The sequence below is a fragment of the Ailuropoda melanoleuca genome, chromosome 19 (assembly GCF_002007445.2).
Source record: "Ailuropoda melanoleuca isolate Jingjing chromosome 19, ASM200744v2, whole genome shotgun sequence".
In the NCBI taxonomy this organism is placed as follows: domain Eukaryota; kingdom Metazoa; phylum Chordata; class Mammalia; order Carnivora; family Ursidae; genus Ailuropoda; species Ailuropoda melanoleuca.
This window is the reverse complement of record NC_048236.1, coordinates 23,613,200-23,635,978: the sequence shown is the minus strand read 5'-3', so window position 1 is coordinate 23,635,978 and position 22,779 is coordinate 23,613,200. Positions and strand designations below refer to the sequence as shown.

Here is a 22,779-nt window from a genome sequence, read left to right as displayed (position 1 = left end):
CAGTCTACTCCCCAGCAGTGAGTCAGGAATTGCACACTCCCAGGAAACCCCATGGGGAAATCAGCATTATGCAAATCAATAATATGAGTGTTTTCTGTCGCTGGGGACAAAAAAATCATGTCAGCTGGAAGGAAATTCAGGACTAGAACCTAGCATCCTGAGTTTTTCAGAGGGTTCTGTTTTTAAATCAACTTACAATAAAGGATAGGATCGACATCAAGGAGGGAGAAAATTTGACATGTGGTTATAAATGGCCCGAGGGAAATAAATAACCCTCTATCAAACGAAGCACAGTCTGTGATATCTGTAGACCCCGTCTTCCTCTGTTCCTCACCGTGATTCAGTGATGTGGAGGGAATTTTACTTTTATCCTTCCTAACTCAACTTCCGCTTGCTGTAGGGGAGGTTAATGTCTTGCCTAAACTTGAGCTTCGTAAAGTGGTATTTGTACCCGCCAACTAATGTCTTATTCAAATACCTCAGATGAAACAAAACATCATTGACGGGGGCCTGCTCCTATAAACCTCAGTTTTCAAAAGCTTTCAGTGTCAATTACCTCTCACAACAAAGCAGTCCACAAGCCACCTGATAACGCTCAGGATGTCATCTCATCGATCCAGATCTGTTTACACTGCACAGTAAAATCCAATTCCTTATAGTTACCACTGAGGGGTAGGCTGCCTTAATCGTGGAATTCCTAAAGAAAATGAGCATCTCAGAAAGAAACCTGAACTTATTAAAACCAACTTCCAGTCAAAATTTCCACTAGCAAAGGCGCTTCCTAATTCATTTCATCCAATACATGCTACTCAGCATTTTCAAGGATATATTTTCCAGACTATGGTAAGATCTGCCCCCCCCCCACCATTAGAGGGAAAAAAAAAATCGAATAGAATGCAATTCATACAATATTAATAACTTGCTCTACTTTACAGCTGAGTAATAAAGTTATTTATGCTGCCAGAGGCATCTCGTGACATTAGCAGTGGAAAGATAGCAGTAGACAGGCGGGCCAGGCCTGTGCCTTTTATAAAGCTGCAGAGCAGGACTGTGGCCAAAGGGAATAGTCCCGGGACAAAATCTCCGTACTATACACAGAAGGAGGGATAGTCTAAATCAATCTCTGTCCTACCTTTTGGAACAAACGAATAGCAAAAAATAATAATTTTAATTAATATAGCCTGGGCAAAGATCACCTAGTTGCCACACCACTAATCTCTTCCCTGGATCAAAAATATTTCCTCCGGGGGCGCCTGGGTGGCACAGCGGTTAAGCGTCTGCCTTCGGCTCAGGGCGTGATCCCGGCGTTATGGGATCGAGCCCCACATCAGGCTCTTCCACTATGAGCCTGCTTCTTCCTCTCCCACTCCCCCTGCTTGTGTTCCCTCTCTCGCTGGCTGTCTCTATCTCTGTCAAATAAATAAATAAAATCTTTAAAAAAAATATATTTCCTCCAAGATTTAAATTACACATTGCACACACCTCCTTTCACTTCAGCACCAGGGAGGCTCTCAACTGCTAGCCCCGCACACACATAGACATACTTATAATCTTTGATTAGGCACTGTTTTATATTCTCTTATCTATTTATTTCATATCATGTTTCCGATATTCAATTCTAAGCACCTAGAAAGCATCACCACATCTTATCCAGTGCCTCCCCAGCTCCCATAGCACCTGGCACAGTAGTAAATTGAAGACCAATGCTGAAGAAGTATTTGTCAATAAAGAAATATGGTGCCAAAGTGGTGTCTGATAAATGGTTATAATATGGTCATTTTCCATGATTAGATCTCGGCTGTGCAAACAGAAGAAAGTGAAGGTATAAATAATTCAAAATAGCTCATTGGAAAGTCATTTAGATGTTACTTGGAAATGCATGAAGGCTGGCCACAATTTTATGGCCATTTATAGACTGGCCAACGGATGGTGAGTTGTGTGCTGCGGTAAGGGAAACGGTGGACTGGGCATGTGAAACATTTGTCCTATTTTGTCAACCCAACATTCATCCCCCGCTTTCTTCCAGCATCCTAATATCCTCCTAGGTAATTATCTCCCTTATTATGTGCAATCCTGTTGGGAAAGTGAATCGAGGCATCACTGGAGGCTCCTTCAACTAATTTCCTTCTGAAAATTGCCTGGTGTAGCTAAGGGCTGGTACGTCAATTACATTCAGCCAATCAGACCCTCTTTTCAAGGGCCTTGAATTTCAGGCCATGTTATACAAAGGCTGAAAAGAAAAAGAACATTTCAGGGCTGGCACATTAGTGGGCATCCTTCAGAATCTGCTTCTGAGAACCTCTGGACATACTTAAGTCCCACAAGTCCCAAACAGGGGTCTTGTGATCTACCCATAGTTTCTAATGAATTCACTTTTCATAGAACTTAATAGAGTTATTTTCCAACACACTCTAAAAACTATGACAGGCCAATGCTTACCTGAGAAATGTAGAAATAGCAAACCAGGACACAGACATAGTATGCCAAAAGGGTAGAGTCTGAGCTAGAAGGCCATGAGTTAGCATAGAGGCCAGAGAAGAGAAGGAAAGTGAGCAGAGGCTGTTATTCATTTGTTAGAGATAACAGGGAGCCAAGGTGGTTGACCCATAGAATAAGAAAAAGGATAGGAATCACAGGAAGAAGCAGATATGCCATGAAGGTACACAACCCTGAAACCTCTGGGTTGGCCTGGCCTCCAGTGGTGGTACAATTCCCAACCCTATTTCCCAGGAAAGTCCACTGTATATTTCCCTGGAATTTCATCACTTTAATAAGGCCCTCTGGACTCATCCAGAGCTTTCAAAGGGAAAGTACAGTGGTTAAAGCATGAACCTTAGGGTCTGACTTCTTACATGAAAACCTAGTTCTATTCAGTTTTTCCTCCCTTCCCCTATGGTCCTCCATGCTATTCCTTATGTTCCACATATGAGTGAAACCATGTGATAATTGTCTTTCTCTGCTGAGAGAGAGAAACCATGAGAGATTCTGGACTCCAGGAAACGAACTGAGGGTTATAGAAGGGAGGCGTCTGGGGGGATGGGGTAGCCGGGGGATGGGTATTAAGGAGGGCATGTGTGGTGATGAGCACTGGGTGTTATACACAACTGATGAATCGTTGAACACTACATCAAAAACTAATGATGTACTGTACGTTGGCTAACTGAACATAATAAATAGAAAAGAAAACCTAGTTCCAGCACTTAGTTGGATGGGAAAGATCATTTATAAAATTATATGTTGCAGATCTGTTTTAAAATACAAAAATTCATCTTAAGCCTGAAAGAAAAAAAATTAAAAATGTTGACAATGCTAGTTGTTGCCTGGTAACTAAAAGGTAATCTTAGAGTGGTGACTAGGGTACCTTGAATTCACGCCGAATGGGCTCAAATTCCTGCTCACTACTTTCTAATTGCATGTCCAGGGCCAAATTACCCTATAGTCCTAAGGTTTAGTTTTCCTCTCTTTTGCGATAGATACAGGAATAATACAGGATAGATACACGTTAGATATAGAGAGATATAAGATAGATGGGATAATACAGGATAGATACACGTTAGATATAGAGATATAAGATAGATGGGATAATAGAACTACCTCAAAGTGCCATTGTGAGGCATAATTGAGGTCTTTCTCATCTCAGTAAATATTACTGTTACCTAGTTGCTCATCCTTGATTTTACTCTTTCATATCTTTCCCTCATCTCCTCCATCCAAAATTCCTATCAGCTCTCCCTGCAAAACAGATCCTTCATCCACTCCCTTCTTCTCTACCTCCACTGATAACATCAAAGCCAGCATCATCTCCTGACTATAATATGCAAATAACCTCCTAATGGTTCCGCTCTTCCTCCCATACAATCCATTATCAACACTACAACCAAGTGATCTTTTATGGCACAATTTGTGTCATGTCACTCCCTACTTAAACTCTCCAAAGGCTTTCCATTGCACTTAGAGTAAGAATAGCACTCATTACCATCACCTACAAGTTCTCAGGGCTCTTGCCTGCCTTCCTATCTCCTCTGCTGGTCTTCATCCTTAGTTCATGTCACTGAACTCAAGCACACACACACAAACTCAGGCCTTCCTTCTGTTCTTCAAATACATCAAGTCCATTCCTGCCCCAGGATCTTCGTGCCTGCTCTTCCCTCTTGTGGAATGCTCTTCTCCCGGTCTTTGCGTGGCTCACCCCTTCTTATCACTTGGGTTGTTTTTAAATGCTGCCTTCTCAGACTTAACCGCCTTTTCTTTTGTGGACCCCACACCCTCATGCTTTATTCCTCTTTGCTGTATTATTTCCTCAAATGACTTAATTGCTACACACACAGTCAAGGCACTAGATTCCCTGGCTAAGAGAATAAAGCTAGTGGGAAATCTGCATTAGTTCTCTAAGTCACTGAAATAACTCTCCAACCCAAGCCTCAGTGATCTGAAAAAGTCCATGGAAGTCCCTGAAGGAAAGAGAAAAAGCTAGTCATCTGCCAGGAAACACTAAGCCTTCCTGCCAGACACCATCCGTGCCATTCACAGCCGCCGCCTGCTGTAGTGAACGCTGGTTCCCACTGGTGCAAACTCCAACATGGTCCAGATCCTGCCAAAGTAATTAACTTACACCAAAGAAGTGGACTCAAAATTAAAACAAAGGGATTTTAAAAGTTAAACCACAAGGTAAAAAGTGCATAGCTGCTGACACTAAGTGGGTAAACTGCTTCGAAATTGGTGTTGAATTGGCACTGGGTTCATAATGGGACTTGATTATTTCCACATGGCATTTAACAGGCACATAAAATCCCACTAATATGAAAGAAACGTATTTTAAATGTTGGTTGACAGGGAGAAGAATACTTTAAATTACTAAAAAATGCAAAAAGGAATTTTATGGCAACTGAAGTATATTATCTCAAAATATTGATTAAAAACTCTTCAAATAAGAGAGAATAGCTTAAATGACTGCTTGATATTAATATGTATCCAGTTGATTAGGATGGAGCCTTTTCTTGTTTGTATAGAAACTATTTTAGACTTTTAAATAAGCTTGAATTATGTTTGAAACCTTCCAGCAAAACATTTACCAGAGATTTCCAAGACTCCTTGACTAGACATCATTTGCTGTCTGGATTAATCTCTAACATCTGAACCCTTCTGCCTTTGCATGGAGGCTGGCCCATCCTGCTCTGTCCTGTTTGGAGTTGAAGACAAAAGCATGAACAAGTACCAAGTCCTCAGCATAGTTTCATTGCTAACATCTTAGCCTTTGGAGTCAGACCCTCAGGATTCAGATCCTGGTCAGGCCCCTTAATAGCTGTGTGACATTGAGCAAGTTACTAAATCTTTCTGCGACTTTGTTTTCTCCTCTGTTATATACTGCCTACTTCAAAGGTTAGGAACCAAAACAAACAAATGAAACAACAACAAAAAAAGAAAGACCCCATCAACAACCAGGGTCATCCAACAAAAACCAAAAAACAAAACCCAAAAAGACAAAAAACGCTTCATCTAAATTTTGCATTGACAGACAATCTCCATACACCCCAAGCCTCCTTCCAGACCACTTTCTCAAGTAATGTGTACCAGCTTCTCCCCTCTCTCCAATCCTCTCTGCTTTGAAGATGCCCGGCACAAAGCAGACAATAAATGTTGAGTGACACCAGCTGCTCATCTAGATTCCTTAAAAGCAAACTCATTTCCACAAACCACATGGGGACCCCCAAGACACACCAGGACTAGCATCAGGTCCGAGCCCTCAGGGACAAGTGAGCAACAGCATTCAGGCTGTATGAGACATATTGATCTGATAAACATCCTCTCTGCCTGGACCACATCATTACAGCGATTAGAAATAAAGATAGCGGAGTGCCTGGGTGGCTCAGTTGTTAAGCGTCTGCCTTCGGCTCAGGGTGTGATCCCAGAGTCCTGGGATTGAGCCCCGCATCAGGCTGCCTGCTCTGCTGGGAGCCTGCTTCTTCCTCTCCCACTCCCCCTGCTTGTGTTCCTCTCTCGCTGGCTGTCTCTCTCTCTGTCAAATAAATAAATAAAATTAAGGAAAAAAAATAAAGATAGCTCCACTTATTGATTCTACTGCAGGAAGGCACTGTGCTTGTCATTTGTAATATGATCTCATTTAATCTTTGCTTTCATCTTTGCATTACTGTGGGAGAAACAAAAATGTCAGACAACCACTGATGTTGATTATCTTTAAGAAAAGATAATTTCATTTCCCAAGTTTCTCAACTAATTATATTTTTCAGTTCTTTGTGTCAGGATTTGATAGATATAAAATGATTCATTATTCAATTCTGTGCCTACTCAATAGTTTTATGAGAGAACTAGTCTTATAAAAAAGCCAGGATGTAAAGTGTGCCCGAATTTAAATCCTTTTTTTTTTTTTTGGTTTCCCTTTTTATTGAAGTTTGAGAAACATAGCTAGAAGTGCACACAGACTCACCGTACTGCTTGTCGTGTTTCCACAAACCGAACACACCCGTGTAAACAGTACCCAAATAAAAAAAAAGGAGGACATTATCAACACCCCATAAACTGCCTTTGTACCTCCTTCTTGTCACCAACCCTTCCACAATTGTAACCACCATCCTGTCTTGTAACCCACTGATACCGTTTCGCCTATATTTGCACTCTGTATGCGTAGAATCATGGAGTATGAACTCTACTGCATTTGACTTCTTTCGCTCAACATTGTTTGTGAGCAATCACCTCTATTGCCATGTATAGTTAAAAAGGATCTATACAGAACTCCATTCCTGCATATATTAGAATTTGTTTATAAATTACAATGTCGGTTTGATGGGCAGTTTGCGGCTATCGTGAACAGTACGTCTTCTGGTGCACACACATATGTGCTTCCGGTGGGCATCCACCTCGGAGTTTAACTGCTGGTCATAGGATATATATATGTTCTTTATAAGGTATATATAACTACTCCTGAATAGTTTTCCAAAATGGTTATGTCCATTTACAAACTGCTATCAATGAACAGGCATTCCAGTTCGTCCACATCCTAACCAACACTTGGCATTTTCCTTTTATTTTTCTTTTAATTTTAGCCATTCTCATAAGAGTATATCAGTTCAAAGATGCTTCTTAATGCTCATCCTTGATCCTAGCTTTTCTGCCCGTGGCTGCAAGATACCACACACTGTCTGGTGATGCAGAATGACCATGCGCCCAACTATACTAGGCCACCTGGAAGACAATCTCAGCACGGTAACATGGCCTAAACTCTCACCCCCAAAAAGCCTGGAAAAGCAATGAGTTCTTCACTTAGTCTCTTGAGGAGAACGTGGTTGAAGAATTACAACACACAATACATTCCTAAGACAGCTCTCTCTCTAACATCCCAGTGTCATGTCAATCGCCCCATTTCTTCCTCAGGATCCCTTTTCTGTTCTCCTCTCTGCTGGGGCTCCTCTCTGCCTTATATGCCCCTTCCTTTCTTTTATGATTTGTGCTGACTTCTGGGCTCTCCCCACGCTGGTCCTCATCCTGGATGGTACTGCTCAGGTCCAAGACAGATTCTCCAGCCAAAGAACTGGTCCTTCCTCCTTAGAGGTGGGAAGAGCAGCAATTCATAAATATTAAAACTTAATATTTCCTCTTAATGCTTGTGTGGTGGGTGATTTTGAGTATGAGGGTGTGTACTGTACTCTTAGTTTTTACCTGTCTCCTGCTCCAGCCTACTGGGGAGGACCCAGTGATTCCTTTAGACAGATATCTTGGCCGGGCAGAAAGGCAGACCACCAGTAGCCACAGGCCTTTTCACTCTTGCAAAATCCTAAATCCTTAAAAGAGATGGTGCTAGGAGTTGTGGAAGAGAACAGAAGAATAGTGCCTTGGAGAATCATCCGTGCCGAGAGAAGGGATTCTGCCCCATGCAGCGGGAAGAGGATGAGCAAGCTGAGGCTCTGCGAGGGGCAGCAACCTGTGCTGGGCTCTGCGGCAGTGCCAGGACGAGGGAAGGGCCACAACTAGTCTGCACATGAAGCCTTTGCGCCGATTGGGAAATGCACCCCTCTGGGCAAATGTAAGCCAAAAGAAACCCAGCTTTCGAACAAATGGTGCCTTTGTCCAGAGTAAAATGGATCAGCCTCCTACCAGGGCACAGGGCCTGGTGAGCAGGGTGCAGCCTGGCTCTAATCCCCTTTACCCCCTCAATCATGCCCTTTGTCCGGGGCACAAAGTACACCTCTGTGCACAGTGTTGCTGCAAAAATGTAGCAAGACCTCCACAACATGGCTCCGTGGTGTGCCTAGAGCAGAGAACCCCGAGGTGTTGGCAGCCTTGGCCTCACCACACAACAGAGAGCCATGAAACCCCAAGGAAGCATACATTTTGAATTTGATTCATACTTTGATATGTCAGCTGGGACCATGAGGGCCTAGCAAGTAGAGGCCCTTTTCCTTACCCCATACCATATGAACCTCCCAGATGTCATGATCCTAAGAGAATCAGAGACCCCAACACTGACTANTTTGATTCATACTTTGATATGTCAGCTGGGACCATGAGGGCCTAGCAAGTAGAGGCCCTTTTCCTTACCCCACACCATATGAACCTCCCAGATGTCATGATCCTAAGAGAATCAGAGACCCAACACTGACTGAGATTGCGTTTCCTGGAAATGTGGTGAGGCTGGGATCAGTCTGTTTCATTTCATTTAAAGGCAATAAGAACTGAGATGTTTCTTACACCCTTGAGTCTATTTTCTACACCTGTCACACCTGAATTACAGTTTCTTTAAAAAATAAACCTACTTTTGATTAGTAAAACTATAAAATCCAACTTAGAGAATGACAGTGGAATCACTCTTGTGTAGGTCTAAATAAGTAGATCTCTATTTCGTCCATGTGAGCATTAGAATACAATCTTAAAGATGAATGTAGTCCTGTATAATTTCATATGACTTAGTACCTAACAAGAGGCTAGAATGTTTATCATATAAAACATTGGGANACATTGTTCAAGATCATAATGAGTAAAGATCTGACATTTCCAAGTATTCACATGGGTTTTTAAGCAGATTACTTGTCAATATTTTCCCTTTGTTCTATTGTTTTTTAGATTGCTTTTTTTAAACCTGAGAACCAGAAATAACTGACATGTTACAGATGTCATATTAACACATACTCTGAACTATTTGCAAATGTCTGCAATTAAAATGTTTATTTTCGAACACACAGTGCTGATTTGTTTTCATGACGCTAAAGAGTGGTGCTTGAATAACATACAGCCTGATTTTGAGACAGTCAAATTAAAAATGATTGACATTGAAAATTAATTTTATAAGTTATTGTGAGGTATTATAATCACAGTCAGTAACATTAAAAAACATAAGAAAAATTAAGCTAATGATTTTCTCATTTAACCTAAAATAGTACAATTTTCTAAAAGCTTTTGCTTGTGAATAAAATTCTAGATGACAAAATAAATATTAGTGAATAAAATTATGATAGATCATGAGAGTGGCAAAAATCTGATACCTCAATCATGCTGTAGATTTTTAGGTGTCTTTCCTTTGAAGAGTTCAAAGTACTTGAAAAGGGATTATCTTAATATATTCCACTTTCTAGAGTGATAAAAAGGCAAATATGACTCTCCCCAATGCATAAACAAGGAAAGTGGAGCACAAAATTTTAATAGATTCTTCAGGACCACAGTCAGCCATTAAATTATTCATATACATGGATACTTTAATGCCTCCATGTTTTTCTTTTATCATAGGATATTTTCCTTATTCACTCTTCTTTAAAATTCTATTTGTATTCTAAGACCTAACTGAAATATTAACCTCTTCCATCAAGCCCTCCCTGAACCTCAGGCAGAAGTAACTGGCCAAGCCAGCTGTTATTCACCAGATCCCTTTGCTTTAATTACTGAAATGTATCCCTTTGGATTTTAAAGAGTTTTCTTAAATTATGACTAAACAGAAGCCAAGAAGGAATCAAAAATGCACCAGAATTGTTAGCCATGATTATGTGTGGGAGTTGTACTGTCTATAACTTTTTAACTTTATATTTTCCAAATTTTCTCTAAATGTCATGCAATTTATAATTGGAGAAGAAGCAAAACAAAACAAAATGAATGGGGAAAAAAGACATATGAAGTTTTTTGAACTGTCACTTTAATTTGCAGCTAGGAAAAAGCAATGCTCCAAGATTAGCTACAGATACAGAAGAGACATCTAAGGAGAGGAAAGAGACCTTTGAGTAGAGAAGGGACCAAAAAGCTCCCCCCACACACAAAATGTTACCTCTTTCATATATTATATCTAGATATGACTCTGCTCCCCAGGCAGCTTGGCAGACCACAGAAGATCCCGGGAATACCTGTGTCGGTTCCGACAAAGTATAAGACAATACGCCAGATAGACAGATGTCTACTGGGAAAACCAATCTGTCTTCCTTAATAAAATGGATAGAGAGGAAGGAATAACTTAAAGCCTTCTTGGGAGAAGAAGTAAGACGTAGTGAGGAATCCAGCTGAAATGCCTAGTGACCAGCTAAAGTTTCCAGCTTTCAAATGGGAAATTGAGTCTGAGGAAGACCAACAATGGCTGCTCATGTGTCCTGGTTAGGAGGGGAAGCCAAAGGGTTGACCGAAGGGGCACAAGAACACAGCAGCTTAAAGAAAATGAGGGGTATTTCTCCCTTATAACTAGTCTCGGGGTGAGCGGCCTGGGCCGGTGAGCAGCTCCACGGGGTCATAGGGCACCTCTCTGTCTACGTAGTCTCTTCACCATAGGCAAGAGTTAGAAAATTGCGGGCCTGTGAGCCAAATCGGCCTGCTACCTGTATTTATAAATAACATTTTACTGGAAACAGCCATGCCCATTTGTTAATGTGTCATCTTTGGATGCTTTTGNTGTGTCATATTTGGATGCTTTTGTGCCACAAGGCAAAGGCTCTATAGTCACAAAACTGAACATAGTTACTATTTGGCCCTTCACAGAAAAAGTGTGTCGGCCTCGGCTCTGTGGTATTGACCTTGCTGCATGGTGGAAGCTGGAGTGTGGACACATTTAAATTCCTAACTTGTAAAAGAAAAAGAGTGCACGCCCATGCTACAAGGCCCACACCCAGGAGCAGCACATGTCATTTCTCTCACATTCTACTGCAAGGACCCAGGCACAACTCTTCACAGAGTGGGAAGGAGGTGGGAAGTGGGTCTCTGGTTGAACAACCATGTGTCCACCTACAGTTTTATCCCAATGAAACAAAGAGGATGAATTTTGGAGGACAGCCAACAGTCTCCACTATGTGATATGTCTGTTTTGCACCAATGCCTCAACTTAGATCTTGTTAAGTAGCATATATCCACATGTGTGTCATGTCAAAGGCAAATGATCACATTTTTATCCACACAGAAACGTATTTTTGCTACAACCAAGCCAACATACATTCTAGTATTGCTGGTCAAAGCATTGAGGTACAATTCAGTGCAAGGTAGAACTATAGTGAATGTCAAGCCAAACCAAAGGAAACTTGTGTTTTCCTTGGAACATGCAATGACATAAGCAAGCTGGCCAAGATGGTAGATGATTCTTCTCAAATGGCACTGTGATGTTAAAGGGTGGCCTATGAAGTGTGCCATGCCAAAGGCAGGTGCAAGCTAGTGCCTTCAAAAAGTACTATCCAGGGGTGCCTGGGTGGCACAGTCGTTAAGTGTCTGCCTTCAGCTCAGGGCATTATCCCAGCATTCTGGGATCGAGCCCCACATCAGGCTCCTCTGCTGGGAGCCTGCTTCTTCCTCTCCCACTCCCCCTGCTTGTGTTCCCTCTCTCGCTGGCTGTCTGTCTCTGTCAAATAAATAAATAAAAAATCTTTAAAAAAAAAAAGTACTATCCAAATACCAAATGACTTCTCTCATATGTGAAATTTAAGAAACAAAACAAATGAACAAACAAAAAAAAGAGACAAACAAAAAACCANCCTGCTTGTGTTCCCTCTCTCGCTGGCTGTCTCTGTCAAATAAATAAATAAAAAATCTTTAAAAAAAAAAAGTACTATCCAAATACCAAATGATTTCTCTCATATGTGAAATTTAAGAAACAAAACAAATGAACAAACAAAAAAAGAGACAAACAAAAAACCTNTGTCAAGCCAAACCAAAGGAAACTTGTGTTTTCCTTGGAACATGCAATGACATAAGCAAGCTGGCCAAGATGGTAGATGATTCTTCTCAAATGGCACTGTGATGTTAAAGGGTGGCCTATGAAGTGTGCCATGCCAAAGGCAGGTGCAAGCTAGTGCCTTCAAAAAGTACTATCCAGGGGTGCCTGGGTGGCACAGTCGTTAAGTGTCTGCCTTCAGCTCAGGGCATTATCCCAGCATTCTGGGATCGAGCCCCACATCAGGCTCCTCTGCTGGGAGCCTGCTTCTTCCTCTCCCACTCCCCCTGCTTGTGTTCCCTCTCTCGCTGGCTGTCTGTCTCTGTCAAATAAATAAATAAAAAATCTTTAAAAAAAAAAAGTACTATCCAAATACCAAATGACTTCTCTCATATGTGAAATTTAAGAAACAAAACAAATGAACAAACAAAAAAAAGAGACAAACAAAAAACCAGACTCTTAAATACAGAGAACAAACTAGTGGTTGCTAGAGGGGAGGTGGGCAGGAGGATGGGTGAAATAAAGGGGAATAAGAGTACACTTATCCTGATAAGCATTGAGAAATGTATAGAATTGGGGGGGGTTTTGGAAGATTTTATTTATTTATTTATTTATTTGTTTATTTGAGAGAGAGTGAGAGACAGCACGAGGTGCGGGGCTGAGCGAGGGANACGAGGTGTGGGGCTGAGGGAGAGGCAGACTCCCCACTGAGCAGGGAGCCAGACACAGGGCTCGATCCTGGGACCCTGGGATCATGACCTGAGCTGAAGGCAGATGCTTAACCGACTCAGCCACCCAGGTGTCCCCATTGTATAGAATTGTTGAATCATTATATTGTACACCTGAAATTAATATGACACTGTAAGTTAACTATATTTCAAGAAAAAAAGAAGAAAGAAAAAAGGTACCATCCAAAATTCTGTTTTGTGAAAGCATTCCTCAAACACAAAAGAAGTTTGAGACCCATTCATAAAGTATTGACCACATACAAAATATGCTATAAGCCTCCAATCAGGTTCCATTTAAAAAGAAAAAGAAAGTGCATATGAAAAGAACTAATGAATAGTCACAATTTCCATAGGGGACTTTACAGTCCATTTGCTCTACTACCATATGAGAGTAGAAATAGAAAAGGCATCTAAGCTAATATTTCTGCTAGGATGATTCCCTGCAGCAAATTTTACTACCTTCTTGGATTCAATTTTAAATGTCTAGAGCAATGTGCTCTCCTCATCCTTCTCCTGGAGGCAATTCAAAGTCCTGTGGGAAATTTTCCCAACCATAGTGGTGTAAAAAAAGTAATAGAGCGAGGAATAGGGAGATAGAAGTTCTGGTTCTCAGTCATCTGCTTTTCAACCACATGAACTTGCATGATTTATTCTTTATATTCATTCAATTGGTGTATTTTTTTCTACTAGATTCAAAGCCACTGCTATGGGAGAGGCAAGGCTGTCAGAGACTGAGCCCCAGCCTTCTATGAGTTTATGATCTAATATAGGAGCAAGTGCAAGAAAAAGGAAAAATGCTTAAGTAGGTAGAATCCAATCAGTTGTGAGTGATGGTAAAGAGGGTCATGCAAACGAGTTTCAAAGACTGGTGAGAACTAGAAAGGCAAAGTTGGAGGGGGAAGCATCCCAAGTGGAAAGAAAGCAAAAGCCAAGGGTAGAAGTAAGAAAGGAGATACTCAAGGAATGACTGGTGGTCAATGTTAGTTAGAACATGTGTCATTCAAGGGGGTATTGTGGGATATTAATTAGGAAAGATAGTGAGGATCCAGACTGGGAAAACTAGTGAGTCTGATGTTATTTAGTAAGCAAAATGAAGGGTTGTGAGAAGGCAGGTGATTTAATCAAGGAAAGACTTTAGAAGTCACATGGTGATTTGTAGGGACTGGGGGTAGGGAGACTAGTTAGAAACTACTTAGAAAGTAGGACAGCAAGACAAATGTGGAAGAGATTTCCAATAAGGAACGAATTCAAGGAATTATTTTCCCTGTTTTGAACATGATCCAGATGCTTATATTAGAGATCCCACAATCAAAATATGATGAAGCAGGAGATATCACACTTGAGTTGACAGACAGAACAAAGAATACTTGCAATTGAAATGACAGAAAAATAACTGAGTAGAAATGCATTTGAATTTCAACTGCTTAATTTGATGTTTATGAAGACTTTGACCTATACTGTAAGCTAAGAAAGGCAGTCAACCTGAAACTCTGGGAAGGGTGTGGGAACTGGCTCCTCTTATGAAGAATATAGAAGCATAAAGAGAGAATGACTATCCTCCTGGATTCTCACACTTACTCCAAGTGAGATGGACTTTGTAGGCTCTACCTTTCCTGATTTTGACTATTTTACTTATTATTTCTTTGTTTATGCATTAACTTTGTGAAATTACATTTTGTGTATAATAAAATGCACCTATTTTAGGTGTACAGTTTGATGGGCTTTAACAATATCTACATCTGTATACATCACCGTAATTAAGATGTAGAACTCTCTCACCACCGCCCCCCCCCCCGACCCCGTAACTGCAGTTAACACCAACCCCTTCTCAGGCACCTGCCGATCTGACTTCTATGGTGGGTTAGTTTTGCCAGTTCTAGAACTTCACATATATGTACAATCAGACAGCATACACAGTCGTACACACTCTTTTGTGTCTGCCCTTTTGGCTCAGAATGTTTTTAGATTCGTCAATGTTGTTGAACGTAAATAGCTTGCTCCTTTTTTATTGCTGGATAAGGTGCACGAATACTTCACAAATTGTTTATCCATTCATTGCTAAATAGAATGTTGGGTTGTTTCCAGGTTGGGGCTACTGTGAATAAAGCTTTTACGAACATTAGTGTGCCCGTCTTTTTGTGGACATAGATTTTCATTTCTCTTGAATTAAATGCCTAAGCCTGAATCATATGGAATTATATGTTTAATTTTATAAGAAACTGGCAAACTGTTTTCCAACATAATTACAGTATTTTACACTCCTAACAGCCGTGTATGAAAGTTCTAGTTACTCCACATTCTTTCCAACACTTGATTTTGTCAATCTTTTTAAATTCTAACATTCCAGTGGGTTTTTAATAGCATCTTATTGTGACTTTAATTTACTCTTCCCTAATGATTAATAATATTTTCATGTCCTTATTTTCATGTTCTCACTGGCCATTGAGGGTGTGTGTGTGTGTGTACTGTGTGAAGATTTTGTTCAAAACTTTTGCTCACTTTTTAACTGTCATTTGTCTTATTTTTGAGTTGTCAGAGTCCCTTTCATATTCTGGATGTAAGCCCTTCTTCAGATATATGTATTACAGATATTTTCTTCTGATCTGTGGCTTGCCTTTTCAGTTTCTTAGTAGTATCTTTGGAAGAGCAGAATTTTTTAACTTTAGTAAAGTCCAATTTATCTGTTTTTATAGATAGGGTTATGTTCTATCTACAAAATCTTTGCCTCCACTCAAATTTTGAAAAATGTCTCTGTTTTCTTCTAGAAGTTTTATATGTTTAGATTTTACTCTAGTTCTGTGATACACTTGGGGTGTGTTGTTGTGTAGTGTGGGTGTAGGAGTCGAGGCTCATTTTTTTTCTGTTTAAATATCCAGATGTCCCAGCACTATCCATTGACTCTTCCTCATCAAGTTACCTTGTCACCTTTGTCAAAAATCAATTGACTTTCTATAAATGTTGGTCTATTTCCGAACTCTTTATTCCATTTCATTGATCTATTTGTTTATCCTTACACCAAGGCCACAATATCCTGATTATGTAGCTCTCAGGTAAGGCTTGAATTTAAAAAAAGGAAGTCCTTCACGTTTATTTTTCTTTTTTTTAATTTTTTAAAAGATTTTTATTTATTTACTTGTCAGAGAGAGAGAACAAGCGGGGGAAGCAGCAGGCAGAGGGAGAAGCAGGCTCCCCACTGAGCAAGGAGCCCAATACAGGACTCCATCCCAGGACCCTGGGATCATGACCTGAGCTAAAGGCAGTCACTTAAAGATTGAGCCACCCAAGTGTCCCAAGTTTATTTATTTTTTTAAAAAAATTATTTTGGCAACTCTGGGCCCTTTACATTTCCATATAACTATTAGAATCAGTTTGGCAATTTCTACAAAGAAGTCCTGGGACTTCTATTGAGCTTGCATTGAATCTAGAACAATTTGGAGAAAATTGATGTCTTAACAATGTGAGTTTTCTAGTTCAAGAATATGGTATCTTTCCTTTTTATTGTCTTTATCTTAACAATCTTTTGTAGTTTTCAATGCACAGATTTTGCACATGTTTTGTTAAATTTATTCCTATGTATTTCAGACAGCCTGTCTTAAAAGTTGACTACTGCAGAAAGTCATCTCGCCCATTATTTATTTGTTTTATTAGTTTGATTGCCAGAATAACAATTTCTTCAGATTGATGGTAGTAAAGGAGGGGTGGTAATGGGGAAGGGTAATTCCCAATTGGAAGCATTTCCAGTAATGAGAGCATTCCCTGCCATATTAGAAAAAAATCTCCTCATGAAAGCTTCCTCCACCCCAACTGCAGGAATGTCAATAAATACATATACAAGAGGGAGTGTAGACATGGACAAATCTGCCTGGTGTCAATAATGAAGCTACTTACCAAGATAATTAGGTGTTTAAAGTTGAAAGCTGCTCTTTTGCAGATTTCCCAGTCTACAGATCTATGTATAGTTACCACTCAAAAATTACCTGATTTGTCACATCAGTGGGCACTTTGAAAATTTTTTCCTAGGGCTGGATATATTCTTCACAGAATTCCCATACTTTAGTTTGAATCAGCATTTGTGCAATCACAGAGTACTTGTATGAGGCCTAAAGATTAAGAGCGGAGAGAAATGTTTATCAGCAGTTTTACCTAGATGGACAAAATTCTCTTGAAAACACTTATGGGAAATCTAAGTCCCCCACTGATCTTTTTGCTTTCCACACAAAAACAGTGATGATAAAGAGGAAACTAACTTTCTGAACCATTAAATATTATATTATTTCTCTTGCCAAGTTTCCTGATGGGTATTTTATAGATTTTCCTTAATTTAAAAAGTAGATGATTCAAGATTCCTGAAATAATTACATTATAAATATAATAATAACATTAACTAATGCAGTGCTTCTTCTATTTGTAATATCAATTTTTTCTCATAACCATCAAGTTAGATAAAGAAGGATTAGGTGTCACTATGTAATCAGGAAACAAACTCTAAAGAAAAATCAAAGACCGATCTTAAAATACGATATAGAGATCTGGCTCTGTGTCTTTTCATTCTTCCCATTCCCCCTTTCCTCCTTCCTCCTCTCTTTTAAATTTTGGGCTTTAAAAGAAACACTCAGAAACCACAAGTATTCAAGAAACAGCAACAACAATAACAGTATATTTACTACTCTGTGTCAGGAATAAACACTGCAGTTCTATAACTTCAGACATCTCCAAGGTGAGAGATATTGTTCCCACTTTACAGAGAAAGAAACTGCAGCTCAGAAAGTGTTTGTAGCCTTTCCCAAGGCCACATGGCCAGAGGAGATGGGGTTCAAATCACAGAACCAAATCTCTATCACACAAATGCCTCCGAACTATTATTTAACTAATTCAAACCAAAGAGTGAATTCAAAGGTAGACTTTAGCATCTAGTTTTAACAGAAGATCTTTCCGCCTGTATCTATTCAGGAAACTACATAAAAATTTGCACTTACAGGAAAGCGCCTTGCATCATGGAAAAGCATGGAGCTGAAGGGCCGGGAGACCTAGGTTAGAGCTAACGTGAACAGCAGATCCATCACAGAATCCAAGGGAACCCTTTAAACCTATTTATTTATAAGTAAATCCAGGTGTTGGACTTCCTATTTTCTAGTTTGTTCCAACTCTAGATTCTACTACAAAACAGAAAGTACTCTATGTTTATTATTATAGGGGTTATTTGCTTTTCTCTTCTGCTTTCTGCATAAATAAACTTCTCTTTAATCAAATCATATCAGAGTCTGTAAAAATGTCCATAGATATATCAGGAAGCTGGAAGGCCCCAAGCTTCCTGGTGTCACACACTCCTCGGTGCACCGAAGCTTCTGGGTGAACATTTTTGGCAGCCATTTCCACCATTGCATGGAGCAGTGGAATTGAGATGGTCACAGAAGACCCGTTTGTCTGCTCTTTGTAGGAACTTCAAGACTGAAGGCCATCAGCTCCACTATGAGCACCATCAGATTGAAGTTCAAATAGCCAGCTGAGACCAGCTGAAGTTTAGCAGTTACCCGACCAGGAGCAGGCTGGCCAAACCACTCTACAGTTGTGCCCAGAGAGCATCCAGATCACACCCCAGCGATCCTTTCTCCTGTTCTCCTCTGCTGTCACGGTATTTAGTGCACCTCATCAATGCCTCCAGATGCCCTTTATTGGGCAAGAAAAAAAGAGGGTTAAAAACCTGAATGACCAGTAATTTAGCAAAAGAAACAGGGTCATTCTGGTTCTTATTCAAATTTTGAGGAGTTCAGATGTTTAACCAAAAGGAGAAATATAAACATGAAGTGATAGAAATGGTTCCATTGGCAAGTTTAAGTGTCCTTACTAATCATCGGGGTGGGACTCATGAGGTGGGACTCAGATGAGCTGTTACGAAATAGGTGTACATTTTCTCCACATGACTGAGTTTGGAGTGAGTGACTTTGTGACCTCACTATACTTTTATAATTTGAGTTCATTATAATAAGCTAAAAAAGAGCAAACAAAATGAAGACTCACCCTTTTCACAAAGTCAAGTTTAGCTCAAGCTTTTCTGAGGGTACAACACACGCAGGCCTTGCTGAGGATTGCTCATCAAGAATGCTCATGAGTTTAAAAGAATTGGATGACCATTTACTTCCATCCATGAAAACTTCCACAGGGTTTCCATTTAATGGAACCTTAAGATAAGTGAATTTTTTTTTCATTTTAATTTGGTTGTCAACATGTAGGAAAAAGCAAAGCCCACATCAAAGAAGGAATATTATCAGAAGATCAAACATTAAGGGAAAAAGCCATTTCTTCAAGTGTGGCCTTCACTGTCAATCTGAATTTTGGTCTAAAGTGTAAAACCGGAGGGGAAAAAAGTCAGCTCTGCTGTGAACTGCTAAGGGAATTGTTTTTATTCTGCCGATGTTCCAGATGCTTTTCGTACAGAGAGACTTCATCTCATGCTCACACTTGTTTATTTCCATGCATCTCTCAGCCAGGCACGGATACAGGGACTTTGTTGATCCACTGAATATGATATTTAAATTACTTCATCTTACCTAAAATTTCAAGCCTAGCAGGAAAAGTTGGACCATGCACTGTTCTTCCTTTTTTTAACCTTGAATTTGAATTAATGACATTTATTTCTAAGTGACCCAAGAAACCAGGAAGAAACTATGATCTAGGTTTGTCAAAGCATTAAATACTTCAGAAATGTTGCAATGTAAATCTGTTTACTTACCATAACAATAACTCATTTTGAAGGCTCTTTGTCTCGAGGAAAAAAACCATTTTATTTCAGAAATAGATCCAGAACTGTCCCTACACTTACACATCTTGTTTCAAGTTATAACTGCTAAACATTTTTTTTTAATTCAGTCATTGTTTACTGAGTGTTTATTACGTGCTGAGCCCCATGTGGGGCACCCTAGATACAAAGGTACTGCAGTATCTCCTGAAGGCTGCATTCTCTCTGAAGGCAGAGGGAAGACTGGGAGTCATTTGCAATAGATAAAGGCCTATGGGAACAATGGGGATGCAAATGAGGGAGTGGAGCAGAGACAAATTTGAGAAGTAAAATTTACAGAATTTGTTGCCAAACTGGATGTGTTGACAAATGAAAGTTCAGAGGTAGCTCCTGGTTTCCAGTTTGGAGATAGTGATGCCATTCAGCAAGATCAGAAATGCCAGGGTGACAGCCATACAGACACCTCTGCATTACCCCAGAGATGAGGTCTAAAGGAGCTACTATGCACAGGAAGTCACGTGGTCAGAGATGACTGTTTTCAAAGTCCATTTCCAGAGCCTCAGTGGGTTTCTTTCCCACATGCAAGTGTTTGAACCTGCTTCAGAGCCTACTAAATCAATGGCCAGTGGCAAACATGCTCAGCGGTGAGAAAAACTCTTCTGTGGAGAGGACTCCAGTCCTCGATTAATCCTGCAGCATAGGTCAGCCCACTGTCTAGACTGATGCTTCTGAATCCATTCTAATTAGCAAAGGGTTCTCGAGAGTTAAAAGGGGCCACCCGTTGCAAACATGATGAATAGAGAGCCGGGAGGCTTAGGTCCTACCTCCAGCCCTTGCGTCTGCAGCATTTGAGGGAGGAAAGTCATGTCACCTCCTCATTACCTAGAAGATTAGCATCCGCACTTACTGCCAACTAGAAAGGTCTGTAATTTCTCTTCCCATATATGGACATTGAAACAGAAAAATGAGGGGAAACCGGTCGAAATGAATGCTAAAGAAAACAAAACTGTTCAACTTCTATCTACACCATGAGAATTTATTTCATATCTTATTTATAGTATGTGTGTGGCATTCTGAAAGGATAAGTGGTTAACAAGACAATGACCCAAGACCTATGGTGACCGCATTTTAATTTCACAGTATGAAGATACCTACAGCTTCGAATTTTGAAAGATGAATATTTATTTGGCACAAGAGTGTTCATCCTCCTAGTTCTGACTATAAGTAAACAATAACAAGTAGGCCACAGTGTTCATAGAATTAACTACATACACATTTTAAAATAGTGTTAACTATTAAGTGGCCTTCCACTAAGACATGAAGAAAATATCTATTCGAAGGGTTTGAAATCAAAATTTTCTGCTTTTGATAAAAATCCATACTGGTAGTGTCCTAAAATAAACGAGATCATCTCCTGATCCAGGTCAAAAGGCTTCAGCTCTGCCTCATACTACAGCTCATTCTTGGCAAAAAAGGGAAACCCACTCAAAAAAATACTAAGGAAGTAATGAAGGGCTCTTTTGTGCATTCACATGTTCACAGTGAGGGAAATTTTCTATACTGTTGATATCAGTGTATCTAACATAAAATCATCAATTCCATACCTGGTAGCTTTTTTAGTAAAAGCTACACTAAAACTATAAGGCATCTGTTTCTATCTGTAAATCTGGTAAACACAGATTAGAGCAGATTGATTTCCATTGAGATAAGTTCTACATGATGTATGTCATGACCAAACATCTCATTTTCTTCTAGAATACTAGAAGCCACTGTAAAGGAGTATCTTGAATATGTCCCTCGTGTTTAAGTCCTTTCAAGAAACTGACAAAATAGATATTACTACCAATGAGAGACCAAAGACCCCGAGAATTTACGTGACCTGTCCAAAGCCACACAGCCAACGATAAGTGATGATTTTGCCATATGGATCCCCATCTCTGGCCTGAAAGTCAACTCCGCTCCATTAAACAAAATACCTCTTTGCCCTCACTTTTTACTCCTTCAGGGCTTTTTCTTGAACTTCTCTTTCTGACAAGAGTCAAGTCATCCGTTCACAGATCTCAGACAAGCTCAGCTTTCCAAGGTAAGCTGTCAGATCGCATTTGGTTCACATCAGCTACCACTTCTTTGTCTCTTCTTCTTCCTCTAGAATCTTCCTTTTCCAAAGTTGAGAGTTGATAAAACAGGCTATTTCAATCACAACAAAAATGTTATACACCATTTGAAAAGAAAATATTTATATATTCATTGGTAGTATTAAATATACACCGGGGTTATAAAAATAGTAGAGTGGTAACTAGTATAGCAAAATTAATAAGCCCAGTCTTTCTGAATCATTAGGTCAAATCCATGCTGGCTCTTTAATCTCTGTCTTTAGTAACCCGTTTTAAAATGTTCTTCCAGGGGCACCTGGGTGGCTCAGTCGCTTAAGTGTCTGTCTGCCTTTGGCTCAGATCATGATCCCAGGGTCCTGGGATTGAGTCCCCTGGTATCGGGGCTCCCTGCTCAGCAGGAAGACTGCTTCTCCCTCTCCCTCTGCCTCTGCCTGCCACTCCCCCTGCTTATGCTCTCTCTGTCAAATAAATACATAAAATCTTAAAAAAATAAATAAAAATAAATAAAATGCTTTTCCAATTAATCCAACATCTTCTCAGGGATAATCCCAAGGGCAGGATAATCCTTTCATGTTCCCTGTGTCAGTTCAGCCCCTTAGTCATAATTGCCAAAGCATAAAATCACCTACAAGAAGCCAAATGACCCATCATTACTTTTATCCAGGCTGGGATTTACTTCCCTCCCTGGAACATCAGCTTGCCTGCTGTGCATCCACTTGAGGTTTAAAATAAGGAACATGTTATAAATCTTTTTTCCAAATTCTCTCCCATATTACATTTTATGCTCTTAAAGAAATGCAGACTCAGTCTTGAATTTCTCACTGTATTGAGAATCTCCAATCTCTTAGGATTTTACATTGCCTGCAGACATTCAACGTTTGGGGAAAAGAAAGCTTCTCTATCACCAGAATGTGCCCATTCTTCCCTCAAGACAGTAATTGCGTGCATTCCTCTCTACTAAACAATTCATCCCAAAGGCTGCAGTTAAAATCATGCTCACTCATCACTGTGGCTGTTATTTTTCCCTAACAGTTTCTCAATTATGCGCGATGTCATTTCATTCTGACTCTTACCACAGTC

General features: G+C 40.0%; 1 protein-coding gene and 1 long non-coding RNA gene across 2 annotated transcripts in view; one reads left to right on the top strand and one right to left on the bottom strand.

Moving 5' to 3' along the window:
- LOC109491336 (putative uncharacterized protein encoded by LINC00472) overlaps positions 1 to 21,496 on the top strand; it is a 99,128-nt gene extending 77,632 nt beyond the window's left edge. Inside the window, exon 3 of the mRNA XM_034647888.1 lies at positions 21,341 to 21,496. The gene's annotated coding sequence lies outside the window, so the exon portion shown is untranslated. The remainder of the gene's footprint in view (positions 1 to 21,340) is intronic.
- Positions 1 to 22,012, bottom strand: part of LOC117797145 — a 75,415-nt gene extending 53,403 nt beyond the window's left edge. Inside the window, exons 1-2 of the long non-coding RNA XR_004622031.1 lie at positions 21,576 to 22,012; positions 16,827 to 16,949 (exon numbers count right to left, since the gene is read on the bottom strand). This is a non-coding gene — a long non-coding RNA (uncharacterized LOC117797145). The remainder of the gene's footprint in view (positions 1 to 16,826; positions 16,950 to 21,575) is intronic.
- Positions 22,013 to 22,779: the final 767 nt, after the last annotated feature.